This window comes from Bidens hawaiensis, unplaced genomic scaffold (assembly GCF_021521415.1).
Source record: "Bidens hawaiensis isolate Kalapana, Puna unplaced genomic scaffold, B.hawaiensis_p1.1 tig00004282_1, whole genome shotgun sequence".
NCBI lineage: Eukaryota > Viridiplantae > Streptophyta > Magnoliopsida > Asterales > Asteraceae > Bidens > Bidens hawaiensis.
This window is the reverse complement of record NW_027491257.1, coordinates 1,343,147-1,364,169: the sequence shown is the minus strand read 5'-3', so window position 1 is coordinate 1,364,169 and position 21,023 is coordinate 1,343,147. Positions and strand designations below refer to the sequence as shown.

Genomic DNA, 21,023 nt, shown 5'->3' with positions numbered 1-21,023 from the left:
CTAATGCAAACATATGGTCAAATTATTCTACAAACGGGGACAAAAATAAGAAGGATGAGAAGAATTTATAACCATATAAAAAACCCCCAAAAAATATTTAAAAAATTAATAAAAAACCATAACTAAAAATTTAATAAAAAATGAAAAAGTAAAAACACAAAAATGTTTTCACCGTCTTCCTCGTTTAAAAAAAACAATGTTGAGTAAAAAAGATCATTGTGTTTTGTGCTTATTTTCATCATTGAGTGTATTATTTTCTTGATATTGTGTTATATTACTCAACATTGTGTTATTTTGTTCGGCATTGTGTTATATTTGCGATCTACTGTGTCTTTTTTCAGTTATCATTGTGTTTTTTGTTTATTTTCGTGATTGTGTCTTTTTTTAGGCATTGTGCCTTTTCATCGGTTGTTTTTTAACAGGAAATACGGGAGAAACATTTTAGTTTTTTAAATTTTTTTCGTTTTTTATTTATATTTGAGTTACGCTTTTTTTTTGGATTTTTTAGAGATTTTTTATGTGATTACAAATTATCCTCACACTTCTTATTTTTGTATCCCTTTGTATTTTAACTTTTCTCCGCTAACATAATTACTCTAGTTATTTTTATACTTTCATGATAAAAATCATTTGTATTTGATTCAGACCCTATGTATTATAAATATATAAGTCTTTTGGTTAAACAAATTTTGAAATGAAGGTTATTTGAGTAGGTTTCATGTATGTATATATAACTTGTATAACACTAATAAATAATTAATGGCCTATTAGTTGCATTAATAAAAAAAACGTGTTAGGGGTTTTTTTTTAATAAAAATAAAAGTATATGATTCTCTTTATTTTGAGTTCATACATGTGCGCACACACATCTCTCCTATAAATTCACACTAAATACACCTTCATCACACACATTGAACAGTACTAAACATTAAACACAAACATAATAAGATGCAATCCCACAATCATGTGCTTTTGATCAAGCTTTTAACCGTGCATTCCCTACTCGCGCTAGCTGCTGCACAAAATTTTGATTTCTTCTACTTGGTTCAGAAGGTAAGACGCCTAGTCTGGTTTTGAAAACATTCATCACTATCATGTAAGTGTACAAGAAAATATGACTCATTTGATTTAAACTTTTTTTATTAATTTTTTTTTATTTTATTGTAGTGGCACGGATCGTACTGTGACTCGAAAAGCAGTTGTTGCTACCCGATTATCAGAAAACCAAAGTGAGATTTTGGAATTCATGGACTTTGGCCCAACTGGAACAATGGTTCATACCCCAAAAATTGTGACTCTAGCAACCCTTTTAATGCCTCCCATGTAAATCTTTTAGTCTTTTACAACTACCTATGATTATTTGTTGGTCTAATTTTTTGTGTTTTTATATATTAATAAATGTACCTAACTTAATCAATTTAAATCAATTTGAATTACAGATTTCAGACCTCAAAAGCCAAATGGAGTCAGACTGGCCAACTTTATCGTGTCCAAGCAGCGACGGGCTCAAGTTTTGGGGTCATGAGTGGAAAAACACGGGACATGCTCACAATCCGTACTTGATCAACACGGATATTTCTCGACGACACTCAATCTCAAATCCTAAGCAAACCTCCTTGGAGCACTTGAGAACGCGGGTATGATATATAAGTCATAATAAACCATTGTGACAAATGCTATAATTTTATTTTATTTTGTAGTGTTTTGTACTATAGTGTATAATGTGATATGTTTGGCGTAGGGATTCATCCGAACGGGTCAATGTATAGTCTGAGTAGCATGACACGATTAAAATGGTGAGTGGTCACACTCCATATATCGAGTGCAATACAGACCCGTCGGGTAATAGTCAATTGTACCAAATCTTTTTATGTGTGGATTCATCGGCGTCAGGCTTTATTGAATGTCCGGTGGTTCCAGCTGAGAAGTGCGATGCCACTGCCGAGTTTCCAGCCTTCTAACTTGAATATTGTTTTGGCTCTTTCATGTTTGATCATCTTGTTGAAAATAATGGGTTGTTTGGTATGCCATGTTATGTCACGTTAATGTGCTAAAAGTAGTCTAATAAAAACACGCTAATCTAGACACTAAGTAATAAATTCTAGACTCTTAACTAAACTAAAACTACTAACCGGAAAGTGAACCGCTCGACTCTAGTACAGCTAAGTAAGTCCGGATATCGAACCCACGAGACTCTTTTAATTCCGTAAACTAGCTAAATTAGACTCAACTACAGACATGATTATTTATTTATTAATTGTTTAAGGGAGGTTTTACTAATTTAAACTAATTAAGAAAAATAAAGACGACTAAACTTAGAACTTGGAGTTAATTAAGATGATGATGAGACAACTACCTAGGCTAGAATCCCCTAAATTTCAGTTGTTAATTAATCGGGAAAATATTTAGTTATGGAATGGGATCGTAAAATAGACACCTAAGAGAAAACCCGAACAGGACCGCTGACCCATCTCAAGAGACACCTATGGATTTCTAATAAGTTTTAACGCACACCAGTATTAAAAATCAAGTTTCCTTACGGTCACCTAACTATTTATGACTTAGTTCCTTTATACGAAATCTTACCTTACAACGCGGAAATCAAAGGCAGTTTAATATATTTAATTGATTCAATAGACAATAATTAAATAATCAAACCTAGACGGACTCCTTACGAATAACTAAATCTAGCAAGATCAAATAATAAAGATCTATCAATAACCTAGCACTTTACATATTTAGGTCAACAGCACACTTAGGTTTATTTAATTAATAATTATTATTCCTATGATCTAATCGCGAATCAATCATAAAATAGTCAAAAACACAAAGTAGATAACTTAATAGCAACCTATCATAATGACAAACAATAATCAAGGCAACTATGGAATAATAACAATTAATCAAACAATCCTAAATATCCATACGCATCAATTTAAAACCTTTTACTAAATCATAAAAACCATAACGATAAATAAATCCCAAATCAAAACACAACGTCACAATAGGTTCATTATAAGGCTAGGCAGACTATAATGTTTAGCCTAACATCATAAAATCAAACAAAACAATGATAAACGAAATCATGGAGAAAATAAATAAGAACGGAAGATTAAATGCGATAAAACCCGGAGTCTTCGTCCTTGAATAATAAGCACTTCGCCGGCTGATTCGTAGCCTTCAAACCCTCATCCTCTCTTAAGCTCCCAAATTCCTCCAAAACGACCGGGGTATTCAGATTATGTTTAAGGTTGAGTTTAGGGGTGTTTAAATAGGAAAATATAAAGCCCAAACCCATAATTCGTAGGAAGTTTCTAGAATAACCACCACTGCGCCGTGCGGCGGGCATGAGACCCCCGGTCGCGCGGCGCTCCGGTAGAGGGGAGGGGGTGGCCGGCCTAGCCGGTCCGGTTCACTCCTGGTTCGGTCCGGTTCGTTTCCTGATGCTCCGGTTCGCCGGTTTAGCTCGTTTTGATCGTTTTTCACCCTCTTTAACCACGAACAAGTCCCGAGACCTACATTTATTCAAATAAGTTAGTAGTATACAAATCCTAACACAACCCGAACATAAACTAATAATATATTAAATAAAATATACACGGAAATTATGTATATTAAGCATTATATCACACATATTGCAATATATTTTTTTGTAGTGTTCAAGAAATAAATAAATTATGAAGTTTATTTCATATTTTGATGTATGGTTTGAATGATTTGGTTCCTTTTATGCATGGACATATTTGATGTTATTACTCTTGCAAATAGTGGAAACCTTTTATTACACATGGGTTCTTTGTATTTGAGTGTGGTATAACTGGGCCTACTGTAATAATGTGATGGGTCATGGGTATAAGTAGAGGTGTACAAAACCGGTTTTAAACCCAAACCGAACTGGTTTATAAACCAAACAGGTTTGATCAACGGCTGGTCAAAACCGGTTTGACTCAAACTGATTCAGTTTATAAACCGGTTTAGAAGCAAGATAGGCCGGTCCCCTGTAACACCCCGACCAAAGGCGGATTATACATCGGGGCGCCACATATTGCTTCATTACTCGCGACACTATTGGTGTCAATATTTATTAATACACATTTTATCGCGCACGCGCAGCGGGGAAAATAAAGAACATAAATCAAACATAAATCAATATATTATAAATTATAACATTCAAACAACATTAACTTGTCTTGATACATTTTAATTCTAGGTCCAAAAGTAAAAACGTCCTACGTGTCCACAAGCTCCAAAACAGCTACTGCAAACCTGAACATGTGTTAAAATAAACGTCAAACACTTGCGTGTTGGTGAGAAATCAAGTTTAATAGATAATCATAGATAATCACAATAAATCTGCGCGCAACACGTGTATGTCTAGAGTTTAACAAGGGTGTAATCAGATTGTGATCAAGCCTAAGATAGTTCATAGATCATAGTTCAATCCATGCTCCCAATTGAGCATAAAAACGAGAAAACATCTGTGCAAGTGTAAACAAAGAAAACCGTAAACGATAGGTCTCCCGTGTTCAACTAATGGTACCAACGGAACTGCGGAATAGGCCGAACAAAGCGGTTAATGATACACACATACAAATAAACAGCCAAGTAAACGTCCTCAACACATGGGATACTGCGCGACTAAAGTTCATAAACAAGTTTAAGACTCAAGTTTTGTATGAACACATGAACATCCCAAAGCATTTAAAATAAAAAGGGATTAGATACGAGATAACTCACTTGATAAAGATGCGATGATAGATAAAGCAAGAACCAACTTTAAACAAGCACAAGTTAACCTATAAATAAGATTATTGTTTTAATGATTTGTTTTAAGTCTTGATTATAAGTTAGCATAATTAATAAGTAAATTATTATATATATATATATACATTACCGGAAAAGCAGGGCAGAACGGAGGAAGACGGAGGCAGAGAGGGAGGCGGCAGGAGGACAACGGCAGAGAGCAAAAAGGGAGGAAGAGATAATAAGTGTAGTGTGTGAAGTGTTAAGAAAATAGTACTATATATAGGCAAACCCTAGGGGACACAAACCCTAGAAAAGATCTCCAAAAGTAAAAGATTCCAAAAGCAAAAGATATGGAAAGATATGGCAGCTGCAGGGGGCAAAGGAAAAGCTGACAGGGAACAGTAACAGGCATGGGCAGGTCAGATAAAGGTACTGGTCAAGCATGGCAAAAGCAGATCTCAAAAGATAATGTCAGTCACTTTTTCTACCAACCAATGGGGTTGGTACGCATGCTGCGCCGAAAGTAACTATTCAGACATAAAGCAGATTAGGTCAACAGCTCAAAAGATAAGACAACACAAAAGCAACGGCTAGATTCAACACAAGAAAACTCAAAGGGTACAGCGCGAGAAGGCTAAGGCGCGAAGGCAAACACAGAAGGTCAAGAGAGCGCGAACGCGAAGGTAGACAAAAACAACCTTAACGCGTCGCGGAAAGAACTATATTTCCATGCGCACTGCGGGAAGAACCACATTTCTTAGCGCGCCGCGGGAGGAACTAAGATTCCTAGCGCGCCGCGGGAAGAACTATAATTCTTCGCGCGTCGAGGGAACTACAAATCCTTAGCGCGTCGCGGGAAGCGTTCGTCTCGCGTAACGCAGGAACAGATGGTCTTCACGCAGGATTCCTTGTAAGGGGTCTGGCGCGTGGAGCTGCGCGGACATCCTTAGGCGGGAAGGAACAAAGGATAAGCAAAGAGTTAGAAGAGAGGGAAGCAAGGCTTAAGGGCGGGACGGCGACAAGAGGGAAAAGAAGGCGGAAAGAGAGAAAAGGAGAGGGACGGGACAGCGGGAAGGAAACGAAAGGCGGGAAGGAAAATACATATTATTATTAAAAATAAAATACAAGTATAAATATTAAATAATAAAAGAGAGATCGGGTCAGAGAAACGGGTACCTGGGTCGGGTCGGATCAGGGCAGATGTCACAGTCTCCCCTACTTTAAGAAATTTCGTCCCGAAATTTATCTCGAAGTAGGTTGCGCAGAGAACAGGTGCGGGTACTTGATCTTCATTTGATCTTCCCTTTCCCATGTAAACTCGGCTCCGCGCTTGGACTCCCAGCGAACTTTCACGATAGGGATACGACTGCGCTTGGTTTGCTTAACCTCGCGATCCATAATCTCAACAGGCTTCTCAATGAAATGCATGGATTCATCAACTTGAACTTCATCAAGTGGAATGTGAAGGTTCTCGTCAGCTAAACACTTCTTGAGATTGGAAACATGGAACGTTGGATGCACATTACTGAGCGCGAGCGGCAGGTCAAGTCTGTAGGCAACTTTTCCCACACGCGCGAGAATCTTGAATGGACCAACATAACGAGGAGCAAGCTTACCCTTCTTCCCAAAGCGGACCACACCTTTCCAAGGCGACACTTTGAGGAGAACAAGATCACCAACTTGAAATTCGAGAGGCTTTCGCCTACGATCTGCGTAACTCTTCTGTCGGCTTCTGGCAGTCAGCAAATGATCACGGATCTTGGCGATTTTATCGGTTGTCTCTTGAACAAGTTCGGGTCCTGTGATTTGAGTTTCACCCACTTCGCTCCAACAAATTGGGGAGCGGCATTTACGACCGTAAAGTGCTTCAAATGGGGCCATACCGATACTGGAATGATAGCTGTTGTTATAAGAAAACTCGATCAAAGGCAGGTGTGAATCCCAATTACCTCCAAAATCAAGAACACAAGATCGGAGCATATCCTCAAGAGTTTGAATAGTTCGCTCAGACTGACCGTCAGTCTGAGGATGATATGCCGTACTCATGTCCAAGCGAGTTCCTAGCGCAGATTGGAGAGATTTCCAAAAGCGAGATATAAAACGGCCATCGCGATCGGATATGATGCTCAAAGGAATACCATGGCGGCAGACGATTTCCTTGACATAAAGCTGCGCGAGATGCTCAACACGGTAGTTTTCACGAATGGGCAGAAAGTGAGCAGATTTAGTCAATCGATCCACTACTACCCAAATGCTATCATGTTTGCTTGCTGTCAAAGGTAGCTTGGTAATAAAGTCCATCGCTACACATTCCCATTTCCACGTAGGAATTTCTGGTTGTTCGAGCAAACCAGATGGGCGTTGGTGTTCAGCTTTAACTTTAGAACAAGTCAGGCACTTAGCTACGAACACAGCAATATCCTTTTTCATGCCAGGCCACCAATAAGTTATGCGCAAATCCTTGTACATCTTATCAGCTCCAGGATGAATAGAATATCGAGATTTGTGCGCTTCACTCAGGATATCAGCGCGAAGATTCTCATCACAAGGGATCCAGATGCGATTGAGATAGCAGAGAATTCCACTCAGATTAGGGATAAAGAGTGCTTCCGCGCCACACGCTAACTCGGCGCGAAGGTTACCATTACTGATGGATGCGCGCTGCGCGTCACGAATACGCGATTCAAGGTTGCTTTGAATCGGCGCGAAGTGAAGCTGGGTGCGCGGCAAGATACAGTTAAGTTGGCAGGGTTTTCGGCTGAGCGCATCGGCTACCACATTAGCCTTACCAGGATGATACCGGATCTCACAATCGTAATCGCTGATGAGTTCGTTCCATCGGCGTTGCCTCATGTTAAGTTCCTTTTGATCAAAGATATGCTGAAGGCTTTTATGGTCAGTGTAAAGGATACACTTAGTACCATAAAGGTAGTGTCTCCAGATCTTCAAGGCAAAAACAACTGCACCAAGCTCGAGGTCGTGAGTTGTATAATTCTTTTCATGAACCTTAAGTTGCCTTGATGCGTAAGCGATAACCTTGCCTCGTTGCATAAGAACACAACCGAGACCTTGGTTGGATGCATCGCAATACACGACAAAATCATCATTACCCTCAGGTAGCGCAAGAACAGGAGCTTCACACAACAAACGCTTGAGCGTTAGAAAGGCTTCTTCTTGCTTCGAGCCCCAATTATATGGTTTACCTTTGTGCGTAAGAGCTGTTAAAGGCAAAGCGATCTTGGAGAAGTTCGAAATGAATCGCCGGTAGTAACCAGCTAAGCCCAGAAAGGAACGGATCTCAGAAGGAGAGGATGGCGTAATCCAGTTCTTGATTGCTTCAATCTTGGATGGGTCGACATGAATACCCATCTTGTTTACAATATGACCAAGAAACTGTACTTCATCAGACCAAAATTCACACTTGGAAAGCTTAGCATAGAGTTGCTCGGCTCTAAGCTTTTGCAATACCAATCGGAGATGTTGCTCATGCTCGGCCTTGGTCTTAGAATACACCAGAACATCATCGATAAACACGATCACGAATTTATCCAAGAAAGGCCTACACACCCGATTCATAAGATCCATGAAAACGGCGGGTGCGTTGGTTAAACCGAAGGACATGACCAAGAATTCAAAATGGCCATAACGAGTACGAAAAGCAGTCTTCGGAACATCTTCATCGCGGATGCGCAACTGGTGATAGCCAGAGCGGAGATCAATCTTCGAGAAACAGGAGGCACCTTGGAGTTGATCAAAGAGGTCGTCAATACGCGGTAAGGGATACCGGTTTTTAATGGTGAGTTTGTTCAACTCGCGGTAATCAATACACATGCGAAACGATCCATCTTTCTTTTTAACGAACAACACCGGAGCACCCCAGGGCGAAGAGCTAGGTCGAATGAATCCTTTAGCAGTCAACTCTTGGAGTTGGCTGGCCAATTCTTGCATCTCAGCGGGTGCAAGACGGTAAGGAGATTTAGCAACGGGGGAAGCACCAGGGACAAGATCAACACGAAACTCGACTTCACGAGCGGGAGGGATACCAGGAAGATCATCAGGAAAAACTTCAGGAAAATCACGCACAACAGGGATATCGCGAAGCTTCCTTCCTTCATCGGGTTTAACCACATGGGCTAGAAATGCAATACACTTCTTCCGCATGAGTCTTTGGGCTTCGGCGCAAGACATAAGTTTAAGACCACTGGAGGGTTTTTCGCCGTAGATATGAAGATCACCATTTTCTCGAGGTATGCGAATCAATTTCTTGGCGCAAATAACTTCGGCGCGATTCTTCGAGAGCCAGTCCATACCAATGATAACATCAAAGCTTCCAAGAGGCATAGGGATGAGGTCGATCAGAAAATCGTTTTCGTTAAGGTTAAGCGTGCAATCTTTAATTACCGAGTTTATTAAAACAGTTTCGCCATTAGCCAATTCAACTGAAAAATCTTCTTTTAAATCGCTGCGCGGTCGCGCAAGCTTCTGCTCGAAGGCGCGAGAGATAAAGCTTCGATCGGCGCCAGTATCAAAAAGTACAGAAGCATAAAATCCGTTAAGTAAAAATGTACCATTAACTACGTCATTATTCGCTTGCGCTTGGTGCGCGGTTATGTTAAAAGCTCGGCCACGCGTCACTTGGTTCGAAATTTGGTTCACCGGATTCGCTTGAGTAATCTGAACTTGTAGCCTTGGGCACGCGTTCCGGAAATGACTTGGATCACCGCAGTTAAAGCACGATCTGGGTCGTGGGTTTTGGTAAGTTGGCTGTGGGTTCTGCGGGTAGGCTGGTGGTGTTGGCGCAATCGGATTGGAGGGAGGGGTTCTACAGTACTCAACGGAGTGACCTACGCGGCCACATCGGTTACATTGTCGACACGGGACTTGAGGTGGGTGATGAAGTCTACAGGTTGGGCAAAAGGGTTGGTTTCCTGTGTAAGGTTTCTTAGTTGGCGGGGCAGGGAGTGCGGGATTGGTTATGGCATAGTTGTGGCCTATAGGAGGTGTTGGGTAGGCTGACAGAGGTTGAGGGGCGTATGCTAGAGGCTGGTAAGCGGGTTGCTGGACTATGGGCGGGTTGGTAAGCGCGTAAGCTTGTCTGCGCCTACGTTTCTGGTTATGGTTTGAGGGTTCAGGTTTGGTTTCTGCGGGTTCAGGGGCAGTTTTGGTGGGTTTGGTCTTCTCAGTTCCCCGCAGGAACAGGGTTCCTGCTCTGACATGGTTGTCGCTGAGCACAGCGGCCAATTCGATGGCGTCAGAGAGGGTAACTGGGTTTCTGGCCCATACAGAATCTTGAATTTCCATGGGGAGACCCCCAAGGAATTTCTCGATGGCTCGGCGGGAAGGGGTAACAAGGTGAGGGACCAGTAAGCTTAGCTCGTGGAAGCGCGTCGCGTACTCGCGCGCTTCACCGCTGTATTGCTTCAAGTTCCAGAATTCTTCCTCCAGGCGCTTAACTTCGTTGGGAGGGCAGAATTCTCGCGTAAGAATTTCCTTGAATTCCTCCCATGTCATGCTAGAAGCAGCCTCTGCGCCACGCGCATGAGCTACTCCATTCCACCATGTAAGCGCTCTGGATTCCAGGACACTGGAAGCATATAGGGTTCGTCTTTCTGAGGGGCATTGGGTGTGGAGGAAAGTGTTTTCTATTTTCTCAAGCCACTGGAGCATCACGGTGGCTCCTTCAAGACCTGTGAATTTTGGAGGGTTACCCGCGTTAAAGGACTTAATGTTATAACTGGAGGTATTGTTTTGGCTCAAGGCTTGGGCTATCGCGGCGGCCATTTCCTGGGAACGTTGCTGTCTACGCATGCGCGAGGCTTCTCTTCTCTGAAATCGGCGAGATAGCGGAGGCATTCTATAAAAATTTTAATTTTAGTTAATATCTTGGTTTTAGCGCAAAGTTTTAATCTTATAAAGCTTGGTTTCACGGAGTTAGATACTATCAAAAGTTAAAGTAAAATAAATGATCCTAAATGCAGACTTAATAAAGGTAACAAATTTGAATCAAGAACCGACAATTCACGTATCACCATGACTTTCCGAATTCCCGATTTAAAATATACGAGCAAACGAGTATTGGAGATTGACGATTCATGTATCACCATGACTTTTCAATCCTCAATATAAAACATACAAGAAAATGAGTATTGGAGGTTGACAATTCATGTATCACCATGACTTTTCAAGTCTCCAACCTCAGAACATAATCGTAAATGGAAATTGAAAATCAACTATTCATGTATCACCATGACTTTTCGGATTTTCAACCCCAACAAACGAATATGTAAGTAAAATCAATAAAAATCGAAATTCAACAAAAGTCGAAATATCGCGGAATAAAATCATATACTGCGCAAGCGCGAGCATATTCATAAATAACGAGTAATTAACAATAAGCGCGCAAACATGAGATTTCTCTCATGCGCGAGAAGGGACTCTTAGGTATTCTAGGCCGTTACGTCTAACCACCTATCCTAAAGTCAACGAGCTCTGATACCAATCTGTAACACCCCGACCAAAGGCGGATTATACATCGGGGCGCCACATATTGCTTCATTACTCGCGACACTATTGGTGTCAATATTTATTAATACACATTTTATCGCGCACGCGCAGCGGGGAAAATAAAGAACATAAATCAAACATAAATCAATATATTATAAATTATAACATTCAAACAACATTAACTTGTCTTGATACATTTTAATTCTAGGTCCAAAAGTAAAAACGTCCTACGTGTCCACAAGCTCCAAAACAGCTACTGCAAACCTGAACATGTGTTAAAATAAACGTCAAACACTTGCGTGTTGGTGAGAAATCAAGTTTAATAGATAATCATAGATAATCACAGTAAATCTGCGCGCAACACGTGTATGTCTAGAGTTTAACAAGGGTGTAATCAGATTGTGATCAAGCCTAAGATAGTTCATAGATCATAGTTCAATCCATGCTCCCAATTGAGCATAAAAACGAGAAAACATCTGTGCAAGTGTAAACAAAGAAAACCGTAAACGATAGGTCTCCCGTGTTCAACTAATGGTACCAACGGAACTGCGGAATAGGCCGAACAAAGCGGTTAATGATACACACATACAAATAAACAGCCAAGTAAACGTCCTCAACACATGGGATACTGCGCGACTAAAGTTCATAAACAAGTTTAAGACTCAAGTTTTGTATGAACACATGAACATCCCAAAGCATTTAAAATAAAAAGGGATTAGATACGAGATAACTCACTTGATAAAGATGCGATGATAGATAAAGCAAGAACCAACTTTAAACAAGCACAAGTTAACCTATAAATAAGATTATTGTTTTAATGATTTGTTTTAAGTCTTGATTATAAGTTAGCATAATTAATAAGTAAATTATTATATATATATATACATTACCGGAAAAGCAGGGCAGAACGGAGGAAGACGGAGGCAGAGAGGGAGGCGGCAGGAGGACAACGGCAGAGAGCAAAAAGGGAGGAAGAGATAATAAGTGTAGTGTGTGAAGTGTTAAGAAAATAGTACTATATATAGGCAAACCCTAGGGGACACAAACCCTAGAAAAGATCTCCAAAAGTAAAAGATTCCAAAAGCAAAAGATATGGAAAGATATGGCAGCTGCAGGGGGCAAAGGAAAAGCTGACAGGGAACAGTAACAGGCATGGGCAGGTCAGATAAAGGTACTGGTCAAGCATGGCAAAAGCAGATCTCAAAAGATAATGTCAGTCACTTTTTCTACCAACCAATGGGGTTGGTACGCATGCTGCGCCGAAAGTAACTATTCAGACATAAAGCAGATTAGGTCAACAGCTCAAAAGATAAGACAACACAAAAGCAACGGCTAGATTCAACACAAGAAAACTCAAAGGGTACAGCGCGAGAAGGCTAAGGCGCGAAGGCAAACACAGAAGGTCAAGAGAGCGCGAACGCGAAGGTAGACAAAAACAACCTTAACGCGTCGCGGAAAGAACTATATTTCCATGCGCACTGCGGGAAGAACCACATTTCTTAGCGCGCCGCGGGAGGAACTAAGATTCCTAGTGCGCCGCGGGAAGAACTATAATTCTTCGCGCGTCGAGGGAACTACAAATCCTTAGCGCGTCGCGGGAAGCGTTCGTCTCGCGTAACGCAGGAACAGATGGTCTTCACGCAGGATTCCTTGTAAGGGGTCTGGCGCGTGGAGCTGCGCGGACATCCTTAGGCGGGAAGGAACAAAGGACAAGCAAAGAGTTAGAAGAGAGGGAAGCAAGGCTTAAGGGCGGGACGGCGACAAGAGGGAAAAGAAGGCGGAAAGAGAGAAAAGGAGAGGGACGGGACAGCGGGAAGGAAACGAAAGGCGGGAAGGAAAATACATATTATTATTAAAAATAAAATACAAGTATAAATATTAAATAATAAAAGAGAGATCGGGTCAGAGAAACGGGTACCTGGGTCGGGTCGGATCAGGGCAGATGTCACAGTCTGGTCACGTCGGTTCGATTCGATTTATAAACCATTTTAAACCGGTTTTCCTCAAACCGGTTCGGTTTTAAAACCGGCTTGATAGATCTTAAGGGGACCCGTTCTTGAAACTAGCGGGTTGGGTCGGTTTAGGAACCGATTTGGGTGAAACCGGTTTTTTTGTAAACCTCTAGGTATAAGTGGTGCGCATACATGTGCACAAACCGGGTATTTTCAGGAACCGGAACTGGGTAGAAATCGATCTAGGGTATGGTCAACAAGATTCAAAACCGGTCGGTAGGAACCGGTTACTGGTATAGTCAGGTATTTGACCACGGTTTTCAGGTTTTTTCGGGTTTCAGGTGGGGTTGGGTTGGGTTTTGACCGGGTATTTCTGGTTTTGGTTCCAGCGGGGTCCAGATCGGTTCCAGTTCTGGATATGACTCCCGGGAGAAATCAAATACTAGGTCGTACCCACGGGTCGGGTACGAATAGAAACCAGTTCGGGTCGAGTCCAAAACAGGTGCACAAAATTGTTTTTTTTTAACCCGGGTCAGTTTGGAAACAATTTGGTTTCGGTCAAAGAAAGTTAAAAGCGGTTTGTAATTATCAAACTAAAGAAAATAATTATCATCTAATATGCGGAAACAGATACATTAAATGGCTCAATAACTAGGTAATTAAAATCAAAAGCTATAACGAACTAAATAGTTATTAAAAAAACTCTCAAGGTGCTCTTTAAAATAATCAAAGCTCAAAACTCTCAAAAACTAAACAACTATAAAAAACAAAAAGAGATAAATTTGGAATTGAGATAAACACAAAATAATAAGCGATAAAGTTAAAAACAAAAGTATCTAATGAACTATAAATGCTCTTGCATCAAGACATGTTTGAAATCAAAATTTAGACTTTATCGGACGTAGACATGTGACGTCTAATATTTAATAAGAGAAACGAGAAAACCAACCAAGAGATGACCTTCAAAAGTGGCACATATCCCCATGTTTTGTTTATGAGATTTATTCATATGATGCGGGAGCAATAATATCTAAGAGCATCCACATCCATAAACCAATTCAAACATCCACCTTATCGCCACATCATACTCTAACCATTTCTTTAAAAAACCCCACTTTTTACTCCACCCATAAACCAATAAAAACCCTCACCTCATCTTCCACATAACATTAGAATATATATATATATATATATATATATATATATATATATATATATATGATTTGTGTGTAGTGGTTGTGGTGGGGCCACTACAAACCCACCTTTCAAACGTTTGAAAATACAAACAAAAACCTACAAAAATATTTGTCTCCATCCGTAAACTTTGTTTGCACCATTCCATATCAACAAAAATCTCCACAAACACACAGGTGGAGATGCTCTAACCAACCTGGAATTCTCATCGGACCCTCGCGTCCGATTGTGATCCTTTCAAGTTCGTTGGGATATGAGTTTTCTTTGGATGAGGATATGAGATATGAGATAAAGACAATATCTTTTATTATTAATTCTAATTTCAATTTCTTATTTTATTTATTTCCTAGTTTATATTATTTTGGTATAATTAGGGATACATGGTTGTTTAGTACTTTGGCGTAGAGGTGTACAAAAAAATCAGGTTGAGACCGATTCATGACAAACCGACTCGAACCGGTTTGACAAGCAAACGAGTTTCACACAAACTGGTTCATGAACTGACCCAAACCGCTGGTTTTGGTACTGGTTCCTCTTTTGAACAACCAAACCGATTTTAAAACCGGAACGGTTTTCAGGAAAACCGGTTCTAAACCGAACCGGCCTTGACTAGGTCGACATCTCTTGCTCCTAAACCGGTTTCTAAACCGAACCGGTTGGGGTCGGTTTGGTTTGGGAAAATAATCGGTTTTGTACACCTCTATGGCTCTACTCCAGTGTATATTAGAGGTGCACAAATCGGGTTTTTCAAATACCCGGGTTCGGGTATGGAACTGGGTTCGGATATGACCGGGTATTGGAAAATCGGGTATTGGCAATATCCAGGTCGGATTCGGGTCCGGGTATTCTTTCTAAAAACCATACCCTATGCATCGGGTTCGGGTTGGGTATCAAACCGGGTATTTTAATACCCTATTTTCGGGTATTGAAAAAACCCTATTTGGGGGGGGGGGGTTGCTTTTCTCGGGTTTTTTCGGGTATATATTGGATTTTTTAAGGGGTTACAATTTTTATGGGTATTTTCGGGTATTTTTCAAGTATTTTTCGGGTATAGATCGGGTATTTGAAAATCCCGGTTTCGGGTATTGGAAAAACCCGGTTCTGGGTATGGAACTGGTTCCGGTTTCGGGTATTACCGGGTATAAATCGGGTCCGGTTCCGAGTACGGGTTTTGGCACTGAAATGCATACCCTATCCGTACCCTATGGGTAGGGTCGGGTACGGGTACGGGTACGGGTATTAAAAACCCGGATATAAACGAAACCGGTTTCGGGTATTTTTTTCGGGTCCGATTCCGGATTTAGGTTTTTTGTGCACCTCTAGTGTATATGAGTCAAATCAAAACAAATCTAGAAACAATGGGCCCTGAGCCCAAATGTATATTTCCGAGCCCAACTTTAAACATAACTCAGCTACTCCTTAAGCCCAATTAATGTTAGCATATTTTAATATTAAATTGAAACGTACATATATTTCAACACATTCACTTTTTATACGGAAAAGCGTGAAGTGCCATTTTCATCATTGTGGTTTGGCAAATTATACGAATTTAGTCCAAAAAGTTTATTTTTTGCATATGGACCCTCCACGTTTGTCAATTCTTGTCAATTACATCCAAATCACTAACCTCGTTAAACATAATCGTTAAGTCAGGGGTAGACATGTCTTTTCACTATTTCTTTATTATATGAGTAAAGTGCCAAAATCGTCCCTGAGGTTTGGTTATATTTGCGAATTTCGTCCAAAAATATTTTTTTTCGCAAGTAGACCCTCGATTTTTCCCAACCGTTGCCAATTTCGTCCAAATTGTTGACTCGGTCTAAATGCAACGCTAACTTATGGGTGTTACTGACCTTTTACATGATTGTTTACATTATTGTTATTATGTGTTTGTTTGATGACATATATTAGGGATGAGCTCGGTAACGTACCGGTAACGACCGGTACCGATACCGAAAATCGCAAATGTTTGGTACTGGTACCGAAATGTTCGGTCCGGTACCGTACCGGTACCGATATTTGAGGTAAAATTCGGGAAATACCGTTACGTACCGTACTGGTCCCGAAAACTCGAAACCTTGGTACCGACTCGGTAACGACGGTACCAAATCAGTACGGATTTCGGTACCGGTACCGATTTTGCTCATCCCTAACATATATAACATTTCACGATTCCTATGTTTGAATCCAATATATTATCCGTTTGGTTATTTTTCTTTATTTTTAGTCATATAAGGGGTTTAGCTCAGCGTAATAATAATAACAATGTAAACAAATTTGTAAAAGAACAGTAAAACCCCTGAGTTAACGTTGAATTTAGACCAAGTTAACAATTTGGACGCATTGGCAATGGTTGGGAAAAATCGAGGGTGTACTTGCGAAAAAAATATTTTTGGATGAAATTCGCAAATATGACCAAACCTCAGGGACAATTTTGGCACTTTACACATATAATAAAGAAATAGTGAAAAGACATGTCTACCCCTGACTTAACGATTAAATTTAACGAGGTTAGTGATTTGTATGTAATTGGCAAAAATTGGGAAACGTGGAGGGTCCATATGTAAAAAAAAAACTTTTTGAATTAAATTCGCATTATTTGCCAAACCACATGAACGAAAATGACACTTTACTCTACGGAAAAATTACTAATTTACGAGTCGTTAACTACAACATCACACTATCGAGATTCCTGTGGCAGATTGCGTCGTTTATCAAATTGAGATTTCATCTTTTGTGTTTGGCAAATTGAAAATAAAATTTTTTTTCTACCCTTAATTTAAATGCAGTGCGAACGAATTTACTTATTCTTAAAATATGTACTTGTTTGTCTAGCTTATGGCTAGTATTTCTTAATGATACATTATTGTTCTTTCTGAAAAAAAAAAGAACAAAATCTAATAAAAAAAACTTGGTTGGAGGTAATGAAATGAAAGGGGAATGGAATAGGAGAATGAATGGAATGGATCATTACCATTCATTTGTCTTGTTTGGTTAACCTATGGTAATGAAATTAATTATTACTGTATGTTGTTTGGTATCCAATAAAAATTGTAGGAATGAAATAGAAATCATAAAAACAATCATATCTAAAAATATATTTTTTACAAAAAAAAAAAAAAAAAAAAAAAACCCCGCAATGGCGATGGTTGTGGTAGCTCCGGCGACGAAAATGGTGGTGTCGGTGGCGACGGTGGTCGTGGGCGGTGGTTGTTGTGGTGGTGGTGGAGGTGGCGGTGGCCAAGCGGTGGTAGCATTGGTAGTGATGACGATGGTAGGGCGACGACAGTGGTGGTGGCAGTGGTGATGAAGGTGGGGGCAACGACGGTGACGATCAGGTGGTGGTGGCAGCAATGATAGTGGTGGTGGTCATTGTTAGGTGGTGGTGTTATTGAGAAAGTATGGTGAAGAAGGAATGAAATGAAAAAAAAGAGGGGGTGGGAATGAATGGTTTTGATGGAATGAGATTCTATTTGTAATGAATAATTTTATTTCATTGAGGAACCAAACACCACTTTTTTCATTCCCACATAATGAATCATTTCATTCTTACTGTCATTTCTGCATACCAAACGCTACCTTAGAATCTTAGATATTACCGAAAATTATATTTAGAAATTGGAAAAATCAAAGAACAAGAAGATTGGCGTGTTTTATGGATCCAAAGAGACGCATATAAAAGACAAAACACTTTCTTGTGAGTTGTGACCATCGAAAAACCATTATTTGTTTCTATAAAAAACAAAAATTAAATTCATAAAAGGTTTTCTTTTATTAAAGAAAAGGGTATTCTGATAATAGATCATTTCAAGATTTTTATGCCTCATTTTGGCCAGATTATTTGTTTTACCGGACCCACGCTAGTTTTAGAGTTTGGTTTGAGCGTTCCCTCGAAAACCATACCGCCAATATTGAGTTTTTAGGTTTTATTCGATTTTAATATAGTTCTCATTGTAAATCTTTAGATTTGTCTAATTGAATTAAGTTTTCTTTGGCGTAAGATTTTTGTTGTTGGCTTCTTCCAACTGGTGGAGGGTATCTTTGGCTTCAGTCTTGTTTATAGAAGTTTACCGTTCGGAAAAGAAAAGATTCAAATACAAGCTCAAATGTCAAGCTAATATCACTACTGAAACGAGTATTTTGGTATTGGTATCAAATTTTTAGAAAAATCAAGATCATGATTTTCGAGTCTGGTATCGATCAATATCAAGTTTATCCCTAAGCTCAACTATTCATCTAAACGAGTTTAAACTTTAAAAAATAATACTAAATAAATAAATAAATTGATACACCAACACAAAAACCTCAAAAGGTTTTTATATACAAAAAAGAAAAATATAAAAAAAGTACCTTTAGAATATATTCAAATACAAGCTCAGCTTTTGATTAGTTGAGTTTAAACTTTAAATAGTTTTTTTTTCTTCAAAATTAACAAATAAAAGTTTATATCAAAGCTATGAGTTTAGGGAGCAAAGGCTAAAAAAGCCACAAGCCGGCCTTGCCATTTATTGAAAATTTAATATATTAATTTCGTCAAAATATGGATATTGTTAAGTCATGCCATTTGGATGAACTAGATTTCCTACAAATTGTACTAATTAAGGATAACAATAGTTTCTATAAAATTACATTATTTACCAAATATATACTTGATATATTGAATATTTTAATTTTAATTTCAATTGGGCTTATTAGACAGATATCGCTGTTAATTCAGACATCAGTTGGCTATTGTCATCTATACAAGCTGTACAAAATGGCTATATGAGGCATATAGCCAATAGTCCGAATACACATTTAAGTAAACCAATAAACGCAAAAACATTGTTTTAACCGGCTCCTTTTTTTTAAACCCAACAATAACAAACATAACCTGTTCTAATACACGTTTAAGTAACCCGTTACACGAAATAATCCATTAAACATAAACAAGCATGGTAATGCCTAATAGACTAACTAAAGAGTAATTAGGTAATGGCCACACAAGAATTGAAGTTCGAATTGTCATCCACTCGACTCGTTAATTGCTTGAACTAATCACAGTCTCGTAGGGCTTGATTGCAAATTCCGATTTGCGTTGATTGCTTGAAGTCTTGAATTGTGATTGTTATTCCTTGATACTTGGCCACTTATTATTGAAAAAACATACTACACTTAATTGCCTGTTATAAAGCTTGATAAGACGATATACTAGAGAGTATCAATTATGAAGAATTGATCAGCAACTTTGCTTTGAAGAATGCTAGGAGCCTCTCATGATTTGTTGACTTTGTGTTTGTTTATTATTATCATAATTATTGTCGATCTTTTAGGGAAAAAAATTATACATAAGAGCCCATTTTTTCTTAATCGTTTGGCCATTCGAAATCTCGAAGGCGGGCATGCATACATCTAATTACATGTTTTAAACGATTATCAAGAAACAATATGTATCTCGAAGGGTAAAGGTGCACAAACCGGGTATTTTGTAGGAACCAGTTCCGGGTATAGCCAACAAAAGTCAAAACCGACCCAGGTAGGAACCCGTACAGAGTATGATCGGGTTTTGACCGGGTTTTCCAAGTTTTTTTCAAGTAGGGCCGGGTGGGGTTTTGACTGGGTAAAGATAAAATCAGTTCCTGCGAGTCCAGGTCAGGTCTAGGAAGAAACCCAATACTAGACCGTGCTCTCGAGTCAGGTACGGCTAGGAACCGGCTCCAGGTTAGATCCGGAACCAGGTATTTTGTGCACCTCTATATAGGAGGGACCTCCATATGTCACTATTGTCATGGGTTTTGAATATGCTTAGTGAGGACCCATATTTACTCACTATTTGGTGCAAAGTTTTAAAGTTTCTCCATACTTTTCTCTTAAGATAAAAGGTAGCATGATGGCTTACAAGAGACATGGAGCTACCTTCATTAATTCGATTGGGACGGTCTGTGGACCATAGTCCTTTTCTTCTTATTGTAAACCAAGTCTTCTACTATCATAGAAAACTCTTTATTATATTATTATAAAGGTATAAATATACGAATAATGTAGCATTAAAGATTGTGTATACGGTATATATTTACAATGACGGGTCTAACTAATGTGAAAGTTATAATATGAACAAGACTTTTTTCCATATGTCGCTCTAACAAAAAGATTTTTTTCTAAGACTAAGTGTTTGCAATTTTGTGGTGGGGTGCAGGGCACCACTCCCTATAATGTCACCCGACTTTAACCATCAAACACCATTACATCATCTCAAAAACGTGTCTCCTCTCTCTTTGAGATTACCAAGCTAACAACCAAAATAAAAAAATGGTGCAAATTTTGACCAAATTTTTGGTTGGCAAGAAATAATAAGTAAATGACTATATTAACCCCCTTTATTAGATTTGTTTTTTTAATTGATCAGTTAGTATCTCACTAACAATATGACAGTAGCGTAACGTGACATTGTTTTTAACTAACTAGCCTGCTCCATAACACATATTTTTATGCTTATTAAACATCTAAACCATTTTTACCAAGGACAAAAAAACATTGAATACACCGTCCGAAAATTTAAACATATTATTAGGCTATATGAAGACATTAGGTATCTACTTAGACTTTTGTATCCAATAAGATTTCAGAGTATTTTTAAAGAAATATTAC

General features: G+C 39.2%; 1 pseudogene; it reads left to right on the top strand.

Annotated features, from left to right (window-relative positions):
• Positions 1 to 948: 948 nt before the first annotated feature.
• Positions 949 to 1,961, top strand: LOC143626014 (ribonuclease 1-like; annotated as a pseudogene).
• The last annotated feature ends 19,062 nt before the right edge of the window (positions 1,962 to 21,023 follow it).